Source organism: Astatotilapia calliptera, chromosome 3 (genome assembly GCF_900246225.1).
Source record: "Astatotilapia calliptera chromosome 3, fAstCal1.2, whole genome shotgun sequence".
Lineage (NCBI taxonomy): Eukaryota > Metazoa > Chordata > Actinopteri > Cichliformes > Cichlidae > Astatotilapia > Astatotilapia calliptera.
In genome coordinates this window covers 25,568,201-25,588,200 of record NC_039304.1, presented here as the reverse complement: position 1 = coordinate 25,588,200, position 20,000 = coordinate 25,568,201, and the positions used below count along the sequence as shown (strand labels likewise).

Genomic DNA, 20,000 nt, shown 5'->3' with positions numbered 1-20,000 from the left:
AGTCATGCTATCTTTTCATTTTTATTCTCTGAAGGTCTCGCTGTGCACTACGGGAGTGTGGAAACAGATCCACGTGTGCATGATTTTCTCATGACTAAATGCAGACTGCACAGCGTGATTGGACAAAATTACTTTGCTCTTAATGCTAAACACAACCAGACAAATAGGCTGTGGTGAAAGTGAAATGATGAATGATGAAAGTTTCCCACAAAAAAGCGCTGAGGCCTCATCCACATTTTCTAAAACTGGTAACATGGACTCACTCAAAGCAGCAGGGTTCAGTGGAAAACAATACCACAGGGAATATGGTCTGCTGTATGAAATGCCAAACTTTAGACATGACATTTAAGTTAAATGTCATATCTCATGAGCAGTTTTTAAACCTATACCTTATGTGTATTTTCTCTCTTGGTGGATGTTTGAACGGTCTCACCACACATTCAGGATGGGTCAGCATATCTCAATCTCTGCTTTCATGAACAATTTCAGTTGTGCTCAGAAGTTTAAACACAAGCTGTTCTTTTCTCAGGGTGGAATGACTGTGCAGCATACATCTTTGATGATTTAAATCAATCAATCAATAAAATAAACAAGAATTGGTGAACAAGTTTGAATTTATTTTGGATTTTCTCTACACAGGTTCAAATGTATGCATGCAGGCCCAAATACATTCACATCCCGACTAATAATTGATTAAATGTCTCTTAGCAAGTTGCACCTCAGTATTGCACCTTTGGCCAAATCTTTGGTATTTTGGGCTTTTTGGTGGCCTTGGACCTTTCCATCGTCCCGAGTATTGGTCAATCCTATGAGTGTCAAACAAATTATTTTTATGGTAGTAAAGAGAAGTTACCTGTTGTAGCAATCATGATCACTAATGAGAAGGTTATAGGCCTTGGCCTTGACAAGTTAAAAGACATTGTAGGTCCTTCAGCACCACTTATTAAAAGATTTAAGTGAGTGTGTGTATTTATTTGAGCCGGTATGTATTTTAAATCAATCTCCTATGACCTATTGTCCATAGAAAGAAAACAAATCTCATAAGAAGATGATAAAAAAGATAAAATACACCCAAATACTTTTGCACACCAATTCTTGTTTTTCTAAAGTCAGAAAGATGTATACTCTTTCCACCCTGGAAAAAGAACAGTTCAAAGAAGTCATTAAAAACCCCAAATTACCATGACATTCATGCCCGTGATGTAAACTGTAAGTACTGAGATTCGTTCACTGGGAAGAAACTCTAATGGTTGCAGAAGCAACCATTAGAGTTTCTCCTTTTTGTTTTTTTGGTTTGTTTGTTTGTTTGTTTTTACTACGGTAGCACTTCCCATAGCTGTTAAGGTCAGTGGTTTGGAATACCATGCCAGTCTTTTTCTTCTCGACTGGACACTACTACCAAAAACTCTAGAAGTTCATGCAGAGTGCCTGATATTAACCCCTATTGGCAATCTCGCCTTGGAAACGTCTGACCCACTCTGTCATCCTGTGAGTCATTAAGAGTCACAGGGGAAAGCTATGAATCATTTGTGAGACATCAGAGACATCATGTGAGTTATTCAGCTCACGTGGGTCCAGGTGAAAGTTGAAAACCAAGACGAGCTGCCTTAAATTCAAGCCCTTAATGCTGCCAATATCTGGGTGATCATTGTGGCTAACATTACCAAAATATGCAAACTTTTGCAAGTTAATGTTTTGTAATCTTCGGAGGCTACATTTTGGCATCTACCCTGTTATTACCAGCTGTGATCCCAGTGTCTGCTTCCCCAGTGTTAAACAATCTCACTCTGCTTCAACCAAGTTTAAAACAATTATGTTCACCAACCACAATCCAGCGTTTCTACAATCAGTAAGTGAGCGCTGCTATTCACGATGTTCTGATTACATCAAATCGGCAATGAATGTTTCAAAAGTCCATCATTTATGGTAAAGATTGTCAGGAATGGTTTGGTAAATGTTGAGTCACTCGGCTACAGATACAATTTTATTTTCATTAATAATGTGTGGGAAATGTGTCATGTCTGGCTCTGTGCTCTTTTTCCTCTTGTGATACAAAAATTTCGCTGATGTAAAACTAACTAGAAATCACTGTATTCTAAACTCAAGACTATTTTACACAAAGTATTTGATCGTAGTAACTACTTTCCAATCTTTCCAATCCATTTCACCATGAAAACAAGGAGAAAAAAGATTTAAAAAGAGTATTGTTGACTTAGTTGACTATTAAAATAAGACCCTCCTTCACTCTGTAGGTTTTCTCTTTTTGTACAATCATGAGTTTTCAATACCAGGAACTAGGAAATGAGGCAGTGCAGCCACATGAAAGACAAACCACACAGGAAGGTAGCAGAAAGTGGAATACAATGACCTAAACCTCTCATTACTGATTTTAGACAGTAAAAGAAAAGCTTTTTCATTTTTTCCCCAGATGTTTACCAAAATAAACTCTGACTTCTCACAGAACTTGGAAACGTGATGACAGATAAACACATAAGAGATGAGACCTTGCGGAGCTTGAAAGAAGCAAATCAGCAGATCAAACAGGACACTGATCACTGCAATGAAGGACGTGTTGTTCAAAGCAGCACCTGCTAAAACTGGGCCCGTTTTTGAGTTTGCATTTAAAAGCAGGTCATATAACCTTGTTCTGATGCTGTGCCCCCGTCTGATGACACAACACAGTAAGAAACATGGTGTGAGAGCTCTCGGATGCTTTTCACTCCCCCCCCCCCCCCACGCTGCTGTTTTGTGTATAGTCATCTCTCCCTTGGGTGCTTCTCGCCGTGCACATCATTAACCTCAGCATTTTGTTCTGCCCCCCACCCACCTCCTACCTTCTTGGCCAAACTGTGCAAATGAGGCAAAGATAAATACTGCCTCTCGTTCTCATTCATTACCAGGAGGTGAGGAGGTGGTTCATTTTTCCTGAATTACAAGAACATTTTAATTGTTTCCATTAACATAATAACATTGCTTATTTATTTGCTGAGACAACTATTGATTTCCTGTTCAACCAAACATCTGGGAATACTTGAAAACTAGAGTGTATGTAACTGTAATGCAATGTGTATTAATAAAGCCACGAATAATATACTGCAATTGCCCACGATTTTAAACCCCTGCAGGGTCGAATTATCAGCCGGAAAAAGCAAGATTTATCCCTGAATCCCAAAAAACTTTTTGGCTGACATACAGCAGGGTTTTTGAAACTGTTCAGGTCCAAGGAAAAGTTACAAAGGAGAAAATGTTCAGGGTGGTCAATGATTCCTTAAAGACCCCCTTGTGGAGCAACATTAATATTTTTCCTTACAGAGTACATAAAAGGAAATAATTGACACAAGATCCTATTCTATTCATGTAAAGTGCCCCAGTCTTTATGTATATGCTCTCTTTAATGATGACCCTGTGTAACACAGTTTTTCTTTTTGTGTATTTTGCATAATATCCTGATGCTTATACTGCCAAGGTTGAGAAAATATGTATTTTATCAGACAATTCATAATTTTGATTAAGCGACACAAAAGCAAAGACGCATGAGCAATCAGGTAAAAACATTTGGTACATATGAAAAAAAGATTTTTCTCGTTCTTCTTCAACTAGAGATTCTAAACAAGGGTGTACTTAAACCAGATGATCCATACTGTGCATGAGTGCTCTCACCCCAACCGGTCGCAGCAGATGGCCGCCCCTCCCTGAGCCTGGTTCTGTCGGAGGTTTCTTCCTGTTAAAAGGGAGTTTTTCCTTCCCACTGTCGCCAAAGTGCTTGCTCATAGGGGGTCATACGATTGTTGGGTTTTTCTCTGTATGTACTATTGTAGGGTCTACCTTACAATATAAAGCGCCTTGAGGCGACTGCTCTTGTGATTTGGCATTATATAAGTAAAAATTTAATTTAATTGAGTGTGCTTGACCTCCCCCTGTTGTCCTGTGTGATTGATCTATGGTATTACTGGGTACATTTCTCAGACCTGGTTCAGTTGTATTATTGTGGGGTCTTCATCTTACAAATTAAACCTGTCTGAGAAAACCTAAAGCTGTAGCTGATACCACATACTTAAGCTCAGTATGAAAAAAGGTGAACTGTAGAGGGGCTACAGGTATTCTCAGGCACAGTACAAGGCAACCAAGCTTGGTGTAAGTGCACCCTGGGAACCTCTTAGTATAATGCTATTACAGTATTTTTCTCTAAATCAGGGATATATCTTGTGGAGGGGCCCTGAGCAAGCCTGACACCATTTAGTTCATACTGTGCCTTTATGGATATACAAGTTTTAAATGACCATGGAAACTGACGAACCTCCCGGACAGGTCTAGGAGGGAGTAGAAAGGAAACTGAGCTGGACCCAGTTTTGAGAAGGTGTATTAGCACCGGAGAGATTTATGTAGGAGACATCTGGTGGTCATGCAAAGACATGCACGTAAGATCTCTGTTGTTAAATGTCCTGGCAAATGTAATCTTGCAACATTATAAAAACTATGAAGTTCCTTACATTTCGAAAGGGTAAATTTAAACCCAAGGGTGCGTTTTGCAATCCCCCAACCGAGTACATTTGATAAACCACAGCATCAAAAAGCAAAACTTTAGAGCATATCATAAAGAAAATGTTAAGTCAAAAAGATGAGGATGAAACTCATTGGTCACAGTTGAGTTTGACTGTATTTAACTGGGAAACAACACATGCTATACATCCATTCAGCGTCCTGTGGAGATATGTATGGCACTAACAACTAATAACAGCCATTCAATCCACTGCATATACATATCAAATACCATTACAAACTGACAGGTATGGATGTATGCGAATTGCGTGTGGCTGGTTGAACACACAAAGTTCTCTATAATAGCAAAAGCTATATTACTAATTTCACTCTCCTTCACGGCTGTTTGAAAATGTAGAATCTAATACAGCTTCCTTCTTCAAATTTAAAACATCCACAAGAAAAGAGTGTACAGAACATGTTCTTTGGATGCCCAGTTCTGTACTAAACACAGCATTTTATCTGTTCGTGCTGCAATAATGGCTTTGCCGCTTCACTGGTGAGGGACAATAAGAATCCCGTAGGCTCTCTGTAAAGCTTAAGTTATAAATAGGTCTAATATATAAACTGACCCTTTCCGTCCTAATACTGTTATATGGAGGTTTATGAAGTAAGTGCCACAAGGGACAAGTGGATAAAGCTGGTCCACAAAATAATGTACTGTATTTATTAATTAAAATACCAAAATCCTAGACAAAGTGACATGGTAAAGCAGATTTCCAGCTTGTTCAAAAACACTATCTCGTTTGAAAGAATGAAACAGTTCGTGATAACACAAATGACTTTTTTATTTCCTCCCTTCCTTTCAATATGTTAAACACACACACATGCAACTAATACGTGCAGTACCTTCTGTGGTTCCTTGATCCTTTCTAATGAAGGAACATTATGTTCACATTATGCAGCTCCACGTCTTGTTTTTCTTAGAATAAATAAGGAACGGTGGCTGGTCTAATTAGGATGTTGTCAAAAACTACCTCACAGAGTGAGCTTAACATGCATTAGTATGCAAAGATACTTGCTTGCTCACTGACAGGAAGACACACACACACACACACACATGTGCAAACATACACAGACACACGCATAAACAGACAGGCAGAGCTAATAGGCCCCTTGGCAGTGCTAAAGACTGACGGCCGAGCCACAAAGACGGATCCTGCGTCGTCACAGCAGTGGTATTGTGTCAGTCCTGACTGAACTGGCATGTTGCCACACACACACACACACACAGACACACAAAAGACTAAAATACACTCTAGTCTTCATCCTGAAATGTCTAATTTTTTACATCATAAATGTGCTTTTCATCTGCAAAGGTAAGTCAAGTCCCCAGTAAGCAGCTGTGTAAATACATTTGTCCCCACAATATGAGAAAAACAAGTACACACACACACACACAATTTAGAAGCGATTACACTCTAGTCTTCATCCTGTCACGTAATGTGAAATGTTGTAGATTATAAGGATGCGCTTTTCATCACCAAAAGTAGTCGAGTCCTCACTAAGTGGTCACATAAATCTGTATGTCCCCACTGTATGAGTAATGCAAGTATACAACCACGGATAATATGTTTTTATCCCTACAGAAGACATTACACTCTGTTCTTCACTCTAAAATGTTACATTTTGCATGCTTTATGTCCCCAACAATAAAGACAGGTCCCCACAGACTGAGCTTGTTATCACTTTTATGTCCCCACAACTCGAGTTATAAAAGCACAGAAAAACTCGGGGATTTTAAGGGGCTCACACAGACTCCTTGCTGTCTGAAACTCAAAGCTTAGCCAGCAGATGAATACAAATAGAAGTGGATTCATAGGATGATGCTGAAACTTTGCTTATGCATTATGCATGGACATATATGGTGTTATTTGCAGTATAAATATTTTTTTTAAAGTCACATTTTAACTGACTACATTTGAAGAAAAAAAAAAAAGGTTGTATTTTTCCTTGTGTTTCTCAGGAGTGCCAGGTTATTTCACGGTTTTCCTTTCCCCCAAAGCGTGACCTAATTTGAGGTGATTAATTAAATAAGCTTATTTACAATTTTCAAATGACTGAATTAATGGTGTTTACAAAATAATGTTCCCACTTAATTATAGCTAATGGAGCTCCCACCACATTTGCTGTTTCTACGAACTGTTTAGGAAACATGAGAGTTTTATTTTAGGCATAATATCAGACTTTTCCGGGGAAGCACAGGAGACGTTTTAGGTGTAACGAAACATCCTAATACTTGAGATTTTGTCTTTACATAAGCACACTGCCATGGTCTCAAAATGATGCGAATAAAATGATAAATTTAGAGAAAGTCATTAAGAAAAGACGTGCATCATCACTCAGGTCTCTGACAGGTAACAGAAGCACTGAAAATCACAACAGACAGGTAAAGCAGCAGATGGCAAAGTACACTTGCTTCAACCCTCAAACAAACACAAAGTCTGTACCTGTATTGGGGCGTCTTTCAATCAAAATGCAACAGGTGGTCCTCCAGATTTCTGAGCCTCCTTGTATACAGACTTTGATCAGAGAAACAGCCGCATATCAGCTCTGAGCTGAATGAAACTGACGACTAGGAGTTAATGCGGAAAGTGGCCGAATGGGATATACACAGAGTGTGAGAGAGAGGAGGGCACTGGGGAATGGGGAGGGCTGAGAATGAGTGTGATTACGAGAGCAGCAGGAGGAGTGGCGCATGCTGACTTGACTTTCAGGAACTGAAAACATAAACACAAGACAGAGGAGGAAACAAAAAAGGAGCAATATGGGTGAGGAAGAGGTGATGGAAAGAGGTAGGGAAGATGAAGAAGTGTCACGGAATAAGTAAGGAGAGGAAATGGAAAGAAAGATGGGGCATAATAGGAAGCAAGTAGTTAGAAAATGAGCAAAGATAAGGGCGGGAGGAAGGTGCGGGAGGGGTAAATGGGGAAGAGGCTAAGGAGACCACAGGAGAGAATAAGTAGAAAAGCAGTATAAGGTTAGAAGAAGAATGAAGGAAACAAAATGCAGAGGACAAAAGGGAAAGTGTGAAGGGTCTAAAAAGGAGATGAAAATGAGATAGGGACACAGGAAAGAGGACAAGATATATGCGGGAAATTAGAAGTCAGACAAGTTAAACTGAGATATAAGAAAGAAAAACACAAGTGATGAAAAACGGCGTATGAGATACAAGTGACCGGTCGTAGAAAAAGGCGAGAGAGTGTTAATTCAGGAGACAGGAAAGGAGGCAGATAAGAAGAAATAGTTACATAAAGAGAAGAAGGGAAAAAAATAAGGAGGTGGTAAGCTGATGGAAGTGGGTAAAAAGAGGCGAGGTTTTAGAGGATGACTTGAGGAAAGGAGGTAGAAAGGAGGGCCGAGGTAGAAAGAGAAGAAGCGCCTGAAGGAGGGAAGTAAGTAAATGGAGGGAGGGAGGGACTGAGTAGGAGGAGGATTAAAACGACAGGATAAAAGCTCTATAAAAAGGACAGACAGGACAGTGGAGCTCAGAAGAAAAATAGAAAAGGAGTAGTCGACCAGAGGAAGGATACTACAGCATAGTATATCTACTCAAGTGTGAGCGGATATTAAAAGCTGCCCGAGAACCAGTTCTGACCCAGTAAAGCCAAATCCAGGGAATAATAGTTACCATGTTTCAAGAATAGTGGTCTTCCTTTTTCCCTCTTGTCTGGCAGCTCCATCTTCTCTCCATTATTATTGCACCCGCTCTGTCCCTCTACCAGCCATAGTCCCTGCATCTAAAGACCTCTCTGTCACCTCCACCCTCCTGCCATTCCTTCTCTCTCACTGTACCCAGCAGTAGCTCAGTTTCTACCAGCAGCCTGTTGGCCAACAGCACAGGAGGCACCAAACATTTTGATGTTGAATAACCAGTGGCTGGCACTAATTTCTCAACTTCTAGTCATGGTTGAAAAATAGCAACAAAGCTGAACCAATGTTGCAGGCGTTACCATGACGTTGGTTAGAGGGAGTTCTTACAGAGATTTCACTGTGTTTCCAAACACAACAAACCATGTGTTCAAGAAGAGTGTTCTACTAATAAAATAAAGTTTCTTAGTTGAAAGACTGAAAAGAGAGAATTCCTGACAGGCTCCGGTAATATTAGTCTGTGTACAAGTTGTAGACATTCAGTGGATATCTGTTCACAGCCACGTACTAACCATATTAATTGTCTACAAAAAAACTCCAGATGCCACTCACAACCATTCAGGGAATAGTCAAACTTCCTCTTGTTACTTGTGGCTGCCATGTGGTCGCTAACTGGTCCCTAAGGTGCTAGCTGTCTGTTAGGGTTCACGACAGCTAATATTAACTCACTGAGCTTGACTTCTTAACCGGGTTTGTACTTTCTAGAGCATTTTAATACAGTTCCAGCTACGGTATATACAATTTATGAATACAGCTCGTGAACCACAATTACTAGCTTTAACCCTGTGTGCTGTGCTGTACCAATGTACCTGCACATGTGATGTGACAATAAAAGTGATTTGATTTGACCCTTTAAGACCTACCATAGAACCAAGTCCGCCAGAGCTTATAATAATAATAATAATGGATTGCATTTATAAAGCGCTTTTTGAAACCCTCAAAGCGCTTTACAATACCACTATTCCTTCACTCTCACATTCACACACTGGTGGAGGCAAGCTACAGTTGCAGCCACAGCTGCCCTGGGGCAGACTGACAGAAGCGAGGCTGCCATATCGCGCCATCGGCCCCTCTGGCCAGCACCAGTAGGTGAAGTGTCTTGCCCAAGGACACAACGACCGAGACTGTCCGAGCCGGGGCTCGAACCGGCAACCTTCCGATCACAAGACGAACTGCCAACTCTTGAGCCACAATCTTTATACTTTTACATGCTGTAGTGCCATTTTTGGGAGCATTTCAAGTTGCTATACATTAATACAACCGTTATAGCCCAAATTTTAATTCCATAGTAACTACATAAATTGCAAAAAAGTGCAATTAAGTACAAAAAAATTGAAAATCGTTTTTGATTTTTTTCCATATATTTCTAGTTAGAGAAATTTAAGAGGCTTATCCCTCAAAACTGTAAATACATAAAAGTTGCACAAAATAGTTTCCAACAACAGGAAATTTATTTTGAGTGTCTTCATAGTTTTATTTTTGAGATACACCAATTTTTATATACTGCAGGAAAAACGAAAATAAATATCCATCCATCCATTCGCTTATCCTTTTCAGGGTCGCGGGGGGCGCTGGAGCCTATCCCAGCTGTCATAGGGCGAGAGGCGGGGTACACCCTGGACAGGTCGCCAGTCTGTCGCAGGGCTAACACACAGGGACAGACAACCATTCGCACTCACATTCACACCTAGTGGCAATTTGGATTATCCAGTTAACCTGTCCCCACAAGCTGCATGTGTTTGGACGGTGGGAGGAAGCCGGAGTACCCGGAGGGAACCCACGCAAACACGGGGAGAACATGCAAACTCCACACAGAAAGACCCCGGCCTGATGGTGGAATTGAACTCAGGACCTTCTTGCTATGTGGCAACAGTGCTAACCACCGTGCCACCGTGCACCGTTCAACAAAATAAATATTATAATGCAAATTTGCAAAAAAACAGCATATGCATCAAAATAAACCATTTCCAGCAGTGCAATATGAGTTCTAAGCATCCCAGAAACGATACAGAAAAGCATACAGTTAAACATGACTTTTAAAAATACCACTACAGGCTTTTAAGGCCCCGAAGGTAAAAATCTACATTTTCAGGGGAAATGACGTCACTTCTGGTTTCGGGCAGGTAATGGCGGACATGCGATAGTTTGCGCTGACGTCTATTCCAATGTAGGAAGTGTTTTGAACAGCTGATTGGATCGGCAAAGCGTGTTTCTGGAATATTATGTTTTTGTTGCTGCAAGTGCTTTTTATGCAATTTTTGCAAAGCTATATGTGGAAGGAAACCATGACCTAGGGCAAACTGATGGCATAAGATGTAAGTACAACTCCTCCGGTTTCATATGCAAAAAAAATCATTGCGCTAGCTTACGTGGTTCCAGTTCTACAGGGATTTAAAAATAGTTATGCAAAACGGAGCGTGCCAACTCCGACCGGTTTCAAAGGATTTACTGATATCTTACCACTTACCACTCCCAGCCAACTATGCTAATTTCTGCCTCAAAATTGCTAACATAGCAGTGTCAAAAAAAAGCTAATGTCACCCTGTGAAGTTAAATAAGTAACAAACAAGAAATTCCCAGCATTTAATTTAAAATAAGAAAAACAAACAAAAAACTTGCCCTCCAGTGTCATACTAATTTGGCCAACAACACTAAACTCAAGGTTTCAAAATCCAAGTTCATAAACGGAGGACTTACTAGCCATGTGCTAGTTACATAGAACCTAGCTCACCAACAGCTGGAGGGACATGCTGTTCAACACGGATCTAGACCGATTAGATTTTAATGGAATTTTTTTCACTCTGCACAGGTTTTTTTCTATTATTTACAGTTATTTTAATGTGCACAGCTTTCTTCTTTGTCTTTTGCAGTAGTCACTGGAGGTACATAGATCAAAATGCATTGTAACCTATCATCCCTGATGCCACTCAGCCAATCAAGTGTCCAAAGACGTAGGTCAAAGAACAGAGGGGTTAAACCTGTTGTTATTTTTGTTGAGACTGTTTACTTGTGAAGTGTATTTTATGGACAAAAACCCCTCAAACTAGACTTCTATTTTTAATGAAGCACTTAGCATTTACTTTATAATCATTTTATTACTGAAGAGCTCTCTGGTTCATATTGAAAGTAAATAAACGCTGCTGAAATGCTACTGAATTATACTTTCTTCCATTTACTTGACTAAAGGTTACTTCTCTAACCGTACTTCCTTAACCTGATGTAGAAGCTTCTCCCTTATTTCCAGGTATAAGGCATGACTCATCCACCTGGAAATTTATACTCACCAGAAACATATTTGACGTTTAAACATTCCTAAGAATACAGTTTTGCTGTCTGGGAACACAACTTTTATATGACATGGATGATGTACCAGGCAGTGCTGGGCAAGTAGCAACTGAACCACAACATTCGAGTTGGGGCTTGTAATAAGGAGTCGACAACAAAATGCTTGGATACTTCTCAGAGATGCAGAACTTGTAGGCATTATCAGTTACCATCACTACTCCTTTAACCAAATATTTTTACTGACCTTCCACTAAACATAAGTCTTGTTTTAAGAGCAAGAGCAAAAAAGGAAGCATCTGGCTACATTATTCGCTCTATTATAGGTTAATCTGTACTCAAATTATCAGCAACTAAAGTTCAAAAGGTAGGTATTAAATGCTATGATAACCAATAAATTGACTTAATCCTGCAAGAAGATTCCATCACGCTGTCCAGATGCCTCCTAATAGCTGTGAAGAGGCCAGTGTGCGAACAGCCGTGTGAAAACACGTGTGGAAAATGACCACCGGGACTCCCATTTGTGAGGCCCAAGTAACAGCAGCTAAACCACTTGACACTTCTGACCCCTAAAGGTCAACAGTGGCAAGAGGTCAGATTTAATGAGCCTTATTACTTTGTGAGGGCGGACAAAAACATGAGATAAGGATGTCAAAGTATTACAAGCAAACTGCAGAGTCATAGCACAAGGGTGAAGACTAAACAAAAGCAAAGGAACATAGAACCGCACAAACAGTAATAAAATTAAAACATTGTGAAGTTTAACCTGATAAACCGTTCTTGAATGTTCTTGTGGCCAGTGTGTTTTGCTTTGAAGCTGCCAAAAAAACTTCAAACCTCCCTACCGAGTGTCAAGACGTGTAGGAGTGCCCCTGGAGTCTGTTAAGGTTGATGTAAGAAAAAAATGATCCAGACTTAGCCCTTTATCATTTTCATGGAGTGTGTTTTCATGCTGTACTTAATATTATTTTTTTCTTGAAATGTAACAACTGAATCCAGTTATTTAGAGATTGAGCATGCACCGCTCTCAACCTCCAGTCGACCAAAGTCACTTTGAAGACAACAGCTGACTGCAGACTTGGTCCTGGTCTTTGAAGCAACTATTTCAAACGCAACAAGATTGCGGTGAATGAAAATTACTTATATGGTTACATTAAAACGCTCAATCCAATATACAACATATAATTTATAACATATAATACCTAAAACATATACGACACACAAAGGATAAGTTACCTTAGTCACTGTTAAAATAAAGTGTGAAGTAGTGATGTTATACTTTTTACTGGTTTTGCTTTTGTGCTTACATTTGTCGTATGCTATCACTGTAAATAGTGCTGTCTCACTGCTATTGCACTGTTATGCTGCTGGTAGCTTATTTTAGTTGAGTCACACTTCAAATGAGTAAGTGTGTCATCAGCTGCACGTCAGTGGTCCCACATGATCAAAGCTTAACTTTTTATGGTTTAATGGTAGGGCAGCTATCATGGAAAAAAAATCAAACTATAATAAATGTTGCCAAGATCCAAACTACGCCTTTTTCTCCAGGTAACACAAAGTAGAGTCTGAATGCAGCTAAACGTTTGTTGCTGCTGAGAGGAGAAATGGCACATGGATATCATTTTTTTTCAGAGAAATTCTCTTGTTCAATTTGTATAGATTTACTGAAGGATCCGGTAGCTATTCCCTGTGGACACAGCTACTGCAGGAAAACCTTCACACCCAGACCTCTCCTGGAGAAAAACATCATGTTAACAGATCTAGTGGAGGAGCTGAAGCAGACTGGACTCCAAGAACTACCAAAAGCAGAAGCAAAAGGACATTGAGCTTAGGCGACTAAAAATCCAGGAGACAATCCAAGATCGAGAGAAAGATGTGAAGCTACTTCAACAAGAGGTGGAGGTCATCAATGGCTCTGCTGACAAAACAGTGGAGTACAGTCAAAAGATTTTGACAGAGCTCATCCGGTTCATCAAGAAAAGACGCAATGATGTGAAGCAGCAAATCAGATGCCAGCAGGAATCTGAACTGGGTCTAGTCAGAGAGACTCAGGAGAAGCTGGAGCAGGAGATCACTGAGCTGAAGAGGATGGATGAGGAGCTGGAGCAGCTCTCACACACAGAGGACCACGAGCAGTTTCTGCACAACTACCCCTCACTGTCAGCACTCAGTGAGTCTACACACTCATCCAGCATCAATATTTATCCTCAGATGTACTTTGAGGAGCTGAAAGCAGCTGTGTCAGAGACCAGCGATAAACTGCAGGACATCCTGTGCGAGACATGGACAGTGGGTGCTTTTATGGTAAATGGTAAATGGCCTGTATTTATATAGCGCTTTACTAGTCCCTAAGGACCCCAAAGCGCTTTACATATCCAGTCATCCACCCATTCACACACACATTCACACACTGGTGATGGCAGCTACATTGTAGCCTCAGCCGCCCTGGGGCGCACTGACAGAGGCGAGGCTGCCGGACACTGGCGCCACCGGGCCCTCTGACCACCACCAGTAGGCAACGGGTGAAGTGTCTTGCCCAAGGACACAACGACCGAGACTGTCCGAGCCGGGGCTCGAACCGGCAACCTTCCGATTACAAGGCGAACTCCTAACTCTTGAGCCACGATCGCCCCCACTTTTATACCAAAGACCAGAGCAGATTTCTTAAAATATTCACGTGAAATCACACGTGGCAGATTTACTGAATATAAACAGGTGCTGAGCAAACAGAGTCTGACTGGACGTTGTTACTGGGAGGTGGAGTGGAGAGGGAGAGGAGTCGGGGTAGCAGTTGCATACAAGAGTATCAGCAGAGCAGGTGACTCAGAGCAACGTATATTTGGATTCAATGACAAATCTTGGTCACTGCGTTGTTACACAAACAGTTACATATTCTGGTACAACAAAGTCTGCACTGACGTCTGTGGCCCTCCGTCCTCCAGGATAGGAGTGTACATGAATCACAGAGCAGGTGTTCTGTCCTTCTACAGCGTCTCTGACACCATGACCCTCCTCCACACAGTCCAGACCACATTCACTGAGCCGCTCTATGCTGGGCTTTTGCTTTTTTACTCTAATGAAGACAGTGCTGAGTTCTGTAAACTGAATTAGAGAGGTGTCATTAAGGGGAAGTTGGTTACTAATATATGTTTTGTGCAGAGACTGGCCAACAATCCCACTTTATGGGTAGCAAACTCACTTATCAGTTGTTGCAGAGGGTATGATTGACTACTATAGCGGGTTTTACACTATCAGCAATCTTAAAATCAAAAGGAACACTCTTTTATTGTGTTTGGGAGAAGAATTAAAACATTTTGAGAAAATGGGTTCCAAAAAATAATCACGAAAGAAATTCCAATAAGCCAAATTGTTTGTTTGTATCCAGGAGGACACCTGAGAATAAAACATGCACAATCATTAATGATTTTAAATGCCAAAAATATAGCAAATCATCTGAACTTAGACAGGACTTTCTTTTTTCTATGCATGAAACCTTGTTTTTGAATGTGGTGGATTGGAGCACAGAGTGGCATTTGATTGATTGATTGATTGATTGATTGATTGATTGATTGATATTTTATTCATCCCGAGGGAAATTGGAAATTTAGGGCTGTGTGTAAATAAAATGTACTAATGACTGCTCACCGGTTCATGTCTTTTGATTTATGATTAATATTCTTTTCAGAATAAAATGATCCTACACAACATATTAAGAAGTCAACACAATGTTTCATATTTTACGTCTATTCCACCAACTCCGCGCTGGTGACCAATCTAGATTCCATTTGTTCCACACAAAACTTCTACTTCAGAGACAAGAGAAAAACTAAACGACACTGTGCGTGTGAGAGACAAGTGGAGAAACATCTCACTGAAAGTCAGTGAAGTGGATATTTTGCTACTTCTGGAGCACCAAGTGGAAAATGTCTCAAAGGAAAGCTTCTAAAAACACTGGGAATCGTCACCTTTCTGTTGCGTAATGCATAAATATGCTTATTGCTGTAGGAATCATCTCGACCTTTACAGCTGACCCATCCTTTGTTCCAGTGAGCTCATGGATATCTTACACTGGTCAGCTTGTTTTCTGTCTCTTCTTCCGGTTTCTCCACATCATCTTTAATCCCTCTAACTTCCTGTAGCGCTGCCATACATTTCCAGGTCAAACATCATGAGTGGGATTGCATGTTTGCACATCTCACAGCCTCAAGCTTGTGTGCTGACTCCAACTGTCTGCTTCAAAACAGGATGGATGGTCAACGGTCAACTGGCAACGCACACACACACAAACACACATGCACACGACTGAAGCCAGATAGATGGTGAACTTTGTTGACAACACTGCCCCCTACGGACTATACTATGTACAACAAAATAAGAGTCTGTGCTTTGAAACAGCACATAGATGCACAGAAGGACCACAAACCCACATCGTAAATGCTTCAGTAATCATTCTTTGTTTTCCAGTCATCCTAAAATAGTTTCAGGAATGAAAAGTTCTTCTGAGCCTTTTCTCACGTATTCCTGAGCCAGAAAATAAACACTGATATGCATGTTTAACTGCCCTGAATATCAAAATACCAAATCTGGAAATAGTTTTAATCTACCTAAATCTGTATTACTCAGCGCAGCTGGTTTAAAACTCTGAGCACCGATTCTAGTCCAGACGTGTTAAAATAAAGATCAACAGATAAGAAACAGAGGAAGGTTGGCATTCACTGCTGATATGATGAGGGCTTCGCTCTTTTTACAATGAAAGAACTGGCTTTAAAATCTGCAGACATTTTTTTAATGGGCATTTATTTATTCTTCAAAAATATAATTTTTGTTTCATTGCAGTGAAAGTATAAAAAACGTAGCAGGCAGCAGTTGTGACCGACTCTCCTATGACATGATGGCTCCAGGGAACTTTATTACAGTTAGGTCCACGATTTCTTGGACAATGACACAGCTTTTGTAGTTTTGCCTCTGTACACCAACACCACAGTCGATTTCAAAGCAAAGAACTGAAATGTCAAGTGCTGAATTTGTATTTTATAGCTTTTCACTATAACTTTAAACATGAAGACCAAAGAGAAGTCAGTACAAATTCAGGAGGTCATCATCAGAGAGAGCAAAAACTTCAGGAGTGGCCAGATCAGTAATCCAGGATCTAACCAAGTCAAGAACACCCAGGAGGCATATCGTGGTCAAGGTCTAAAATGAAGAGAAGCCTTCATAAATGGATATAAAGAAGCTTTACAACAAGATGTAAACCACTAGTTACACTCAGAAACAAGAAGGTCAGATTAAACTTTCTAGAAAAAGTAAATAACAAAAGAGTCACTGGACAAATGAACCCAAAATGAACTCGTACCAGAATGATGGGAAGGAGAGGCAGAGAAATCATGACCTGAAGCATATCACATCATCTGTCAAACATGGTAGAGGCATTGTTATGGCATTGACTTTATCGTTACAGTTGCTGTATCTTATACACGGCTGCAACTTTGCAGCTTGCAGCCGAACACATCAGCAACAACAACAGACACTCAGGACCTAGTACAGACTTTAAGCCCGCATGGCATGATTGCAGATGCTACTCAGGTGCACCCAATTCCCCTGCAGCGGCACTGCAGACCACGCCCCGAGCCATCCGTCCGGACTCTGCCGCCCGCTGTCCACGGGCTGTGCAGCAGGTCCCTCTGGCGCCTCGACCTCTGTATCCAGCTGGGCAGGTGCGTGAGCTGGTGGTGGACACGGAGGTTGCTCTGCAGCCCTCCTCCGGGGAGCCAGGATGGGTGCAGGGACCTGCCAGGCATACTGCAAAAAATCCATGGCAGACCGCACCACGTTTTCATGCTTTTCAGCATAAACTTTATCATTACAGTTTCTGTATCTCACACAGCAGCAGCTCGCAGCCGAACACATCACCAACAACAACAGAAACTCAGGACCCAGTACAGACTTTAAGCTGGCTAGGGGTGATTGTGGATGCCGCTCAGGTGCATCCACCTCCCCTGCAGCAGCACCGCAGACCACGCCCCACCACAAGAAAAATAAATGTAACTCCTAATGACTTTCCTACAAGATAAAGCTCAAATTAAGCTATAATTCAGCACTTGATTTAATTTTACTTTTTCCAACAAATTATAGACCCAACTGTTTGTTTTGGCTTATGATAAACACGGCACATCTTCGTTGCCTGATAGATGACAGATCCAGCAGTGACTCTCTCTCATGTTTCCTTTTGTTTTGTTACAAACTGCCTGCAGAATTGTTGAAGATACACAGATATAACTGGTGAGAGAGTGACTCAACAAAAACAATGACACGAAAGCTGTTTAAGTGCTTCATCAGTAAGGACTCAGACATTTCATCTGGCACGCCAACAAAAATATTCATCACAGCTGCATTACGTAGGAAAGACAATAAAATTTAGACTTGAGGAACTGAAGTTCAAGGTAAGGTAGCATCATTAAATGTGATGTAACTATAATAGTTACAAAGAACACAAAGGACAAAACTTCTAAAACTACCGACTTACAACCTACTGGACACAGTAATTACTTTCTCCTTTTCCACACACTCTTATATCTCATGTGCACAAGTATAAAAAAGTCATTGCGGTCACACACTTACGGACTTATAGTACAGCTGTGCATAGATGGAAACACACCTGGGGCACTAGTTAATGTTGCACTCTTCATTATAAAGTTAAGTGCATTAGTGGCTGCTACAGATCCCTTTATTCATGCTTCTACGTGACTGGACATCTGGCCAAGTCATGTAATGCATGAACAAGCAAAAAATAACACAGACTTAATGAGAACCGAAGAGCCAGTTGCAGCTCTCCGTTTACCTGCTTGTTCCATTAAAAAGTGCTGATTTTCATTACGCTGTAACGAGTAAATGCTTATTTGTCTAATAAACACATCCTGGGATATCAGACCGGCATTAAGTTTCTAATTCTGATCACTGTTTTCCTGTAATTTATCCCGCATTTTTTTCTTTTGCATACATGCATGGATACGTCACAGAGCACTTCATCATCAGTAGATCCACAGTTACTAAGACTGTGAATGCATGCTTATAGAGTCAGAGGGTTTGTACAGATTTAAAAATAGTATAACTCACATATTTCTCAATTATTAAATTCTGTTTTTAATTGTTCTGATTTCATATTTATTTTCTGATATACTGACTTCATTCTTGGAAATGCCTGTTTCCTTATTTTTTGCTGGATTAAGATGCTCAGCCAACATGAGCAGGAAATGCCAACATCAACAGAAAAAAACTCAAGTGAGGTACGATAGCAACCTCTTTCTTCTCCAAACAGGACATTTGGGTCCGCACCCATCATCACAATCAACACTATCATCGCTGTCCGACAGGCCCCCGCCTCCCTCCCATATGTTCTGCTCCATTTGCTGCTCATGTTGGCGAGTATGCGGCGGGAAATCAATAACTTCCTGCTGAAGGAGGAAATTGTACTAAATTTAAGTCTGCCATGACGTAAGCTTCTGTGGTTAGACAATCCTATTTGTGTAAGGGTTTAAATCAAATAAAAATAAATAAATAAAGCTAGACTGAAAGGCATCTAATGAGCATCACACCAGTGTTTTTCAGGTATAGCAGTGTTTCATGCTAATTGCTAACCTCAAAATCTCATGCTAACGTACACGATGGTGATGTTAACATCGTCAGTGTGCTAAAGTAAACCATGGTTAATACACACTACCAGTCAAAAGCTTGGACACACCTTCTCATTTAATGTTTTTTCTTTATTTTTATGACTATTTATATTGTACATTCTCACTAAAAGCATCAAAACTATGAATGAACACATGTGGAATTTTGTAATAAACAAAAAAGTGTGAAATAAGTCAAAACATGTTTTATATTTTAGATTCTTCAATAACTGATAAGTGATAATAGTTAAAATCAAATTCAAAATCCTGCTCCTCACATACAAGGTCTTAAATAATCAGGCCCCATCTTATCTTAATGACCTTGTAGTACCATATCACCCTATTAGAGCACTTCGCTCTCTCTCTGCAGGCCTACTTGTTGTTCCTAGAGTATTTAAAAGTAGAATGGGAGGCAGAGCCTTCAGTTTTCAGGCCCCTCTTCTGTGGAACCAGCTTCCAGTTTGGATTCGGGAGACAGACACTATCTCTACTTTTAAGATTAGGCTAAAACTTTCCTCTTTTGCTAAAGCATATAGTTAGGGCTGGACCAGGTGACCCTGAATCCTCCCTTAGTTATGCTGCAATAGACGTAGGCTGCCGGGGGATTCCCATGATGCATTGAGTTTTTCCTCTTCAGTCACTTTTCTCACTCACTATGTGTTAATAGACCTCTCTGCATTTATTATTAATCTCTGGCTCTTTTCCATGACTTAGCTTTTGTCCCCTCACCCCAACCAATCGTGGCAGATGGCCCTGCCCCTCCCTGAGCCTGGTTCTGCCAGAGGTTTCTTCCTGTTAAAAGGGAGTTTTTCCTTCCCACTGTTGCCAAAGTGCTTGCTCATATGATTATTATTGGATTTT

General features: G+C 40.6%; 1 protein-coding gene across 2 annotated transcripts in view; it reads right to left on the bottom strand.

Annotated features, from left to right (window-relative positions):
• The window catches only part of arhgap36 (Rho GTPase activating protein 36), an 80,183-nt gene that overhangs the window by 43,188 nt on the left and 16,995 nt on the right, over positions 1 to 20,000 (bottom strand). The window contains exon 1 of one of the 2 annotated variants that reach the window (XM_026162573.1): positions 6,990 to 7,372. The exons of the other annotated variant lie outside the window; for it this stretch is intronic. The gene's annotated coding sequence lies outside the window, so the exon portion shown is untranslated. Of the gene's footprint in view, positions 1 to 6,989; positions 7,373 to 20,000 lie in introns of those variants that run through there. 2 annotated transcript variants of the gene reach the window in all.